Below are 2,847 nucleotides of genomic sequence, written 5' to 3' on the forward strand. Positions count from 1 at the left end.
AAAACAAAATGGCGTCAACGGGTGATCTACTGATGGTATTGTGTCTATAAAATGTCCTTTTTAATAAACAATCTGTACTCTTACAAAGTTTTCAATGCCTCATTTTATATGTTAAGACCCTTATTATACTACCAAAGAAGTGTCGGGCCACTTTTAGCCTTTTAAGTGGTTTAAAATAGCGATTTAGTTTTTACCATAACCAGTGCCCCCATCGTTACACGTTTATAGCGTTTTGATGGAATCGGCTAAAAACAGCCCACTGAAGAAAGCGTCTATATACGGTTTTTGTGCTCCAAAACGAACGTTTCAACTCGTTATCATACAAAACATATCCCAAATCAATTTTACACCGGAATTACCCTTTAAGTTCCCTGGTGTAAACAAGGAAACATTACAATGAAAACTGTCACGTCTTGGTTGGATGCCAGTAGTTGTTTAGAACAAGGGATTTGAGAGTTGATATGTCACTAATTGGATGTTTTTAGGATGTGCGATGTCGCTAGTTTGATGTGGTAATGATGTGTGATGTCACTAGTTTGATGAATTTATCAATGAACTAGTGACATCACACATCAGCAACAACTTGTGATGTCACTAGTTTGTCATTTTGGAAGTGTGATGTGTTAAATAATTGTTTTTGTCTTTAATTCATTAATTAATGAATCAGCCGGCAGGGCTGACCGGGCAACTTGCTCAAGGACGCCTACAGGTAGACCCTGGACAAGGAGGATCGAACCCACAACCTCTCAGCTGGGAGAAAACACCCTGACCACTAGGCCACCCAGGTGAGTGGCCGCTAGCTTGAGGTTATCTTCTGAGTTATCCAGTTGCTGCTCTCAGTATTAGCACATTAATATATTAGCACAATCTGACATTAACACATTAGCACATAAGCACATCAGAACATTAGTCAGATGGGACGGGGTCCTCAGGAATCAAAGGCTCAGGGATGAGAGAGTTAGAAATGAGAGGGAGGGAGGGAGGGAGAGAGAGCGGGGCGGAACATCAAGGGGGGATTATGGGTAATTACTGCCTGGTGGTTCACTGAGGAAAGTGATCCATAGAACTCTAGGAACAGAGAGACTACAGAGCCATGCAAACATAGAACTGAACTATAGAACTATAGGAACAGAGAGACTATAGAGCCATACAAACATAGAACTGAACTATAGAACTCTAGGAACAGAGAGACTACAGAGCCATGCAAACATAGAACTGAACTATAGAACTCTAGGAACAGAGAGACTACAGAGCCATAGGAATGATATATTACTGAACCATAGAACTACAACATAGAACTAAACTATAGAACTGAACTATAGAACTCTAGGAACAGAGAGACTACAGAGCCATAGGAACAATATATTACTGAACCATAGAACTACAACATAGAACTAAACTATAGAACTGAACTATAGAACTATAGGAACAGAGACTATAGAGCCATATGAATGATATGATACTGAACGGTTCAGTATCATATCATTCTATGGTTCAGTCTGAACCATATAACTATAACATAGAATTGAACTATATAACTCAACAATATAATTTACTGTAGAACTAGAAACATATAAACTATAGAACCACAGGAACTATATAAGACTGAACCACGGAACTAGAAACATGGAACTAAACTTTAGCACTGAAGTATAGAACTAGAAAAATAAAAACTATATGGGCATAGGAACTACTGTAGATAATACGGAACCATAGAACTAGAACATTGCACTTAACTATATAATACTGAACCATATAAATAGAACAAAGAACTGAATTATAGAATCACTGCAAACTAGAAACATAGACACTATACAGCCATAGGAACTATGTAAAACTGAACCAAAGAACTAGAATATATAACTGAACTGTAGAATCAACTGTAGAACTAGAAACATAGAAACTATTGAACCGAATAAGCGACGTAATTCTGAACAATATAACTAAACAATAGAACTAAACTACTGAACTAAACTCTACAACTAACCTGAACTGAACATTGACCTGATCCATGGAACTTAATAACTAAACTATCGAAAGATGTAATACTTTTTATTTCTGCCTTCTCATAACTCATCTCCTGATTCATGTGCAGATCGACTTCATGGTCGCTCTGACGGAGGTCCAGACTCGTTCTCGGGTCGCACCTGGGCTACAGCCGGGACCACGTTGGGGACAGCCAATCAGAGCGGGAGAGCTGGTTCAGTGTGCTCGAACAGGGCGTGGCGATAAGTGCGGACGGTGCGGTGATTGGCTATCGAAGCCCTTCTCCTTCGATGTGCGACACTGGCCGCCTGTCCGCCGGTCCCGGTCGGGGTCTACCTACACTCGGGGGGACGGGGTTGGGGGGGGTCTCGGTTGGCGGCTACCTGCAGGTATAAGCCCCTCCGGACAGACGCTCGTGCTTTAAAAAGCCTTGATTGTCGAGTGCCACGGATACAGGGACGAGGTGGAAACCAAAGTAGAGGTGGAGGAAAAGGTGGAAACGAACCCACGTTGATGTGAACTCAGAGGGCGAGAGAGAGAGAGAGAGAGAGATAGAGAGAGAGAGAGACTTGTGGACTGCTAAAATAATATTTAAAATCCAAGAATTAGTGAATAAGAGGTACCCTTTGTAGTGTGAACTGAAGAATTTGCATATCAGTGAGTCTCGCGATTGGCCGTCTCAGCTTTGCTCCCTCGCGCATGTATAGCCTATACGTGCGCCCTGCGCGTAATTACGCACGGTCGCTCCCTCCCTCCCTCCGTCCCCTGTGCCATTCACTCTCTCCCACATCCTCCCCCTCTCTCTCTCTCTGTCACACACACTCCCTCTCTCTCTCTGCATGCGCACCCGGGTCATCTCAC

Source organism: Pollachius pollachius (assembly GCF_949987615.1).
Source record: "Pollachius pollachius genome assembly, chromosome: 13".
In the NCBI taxonomy this organism is placed as follows: domain Eukaryota; kingdom Metazoa; phylum Chordata; class Actinopteri; order Gadiformes; family Gadidae; genus Pollachius; species Pollachius pollachius.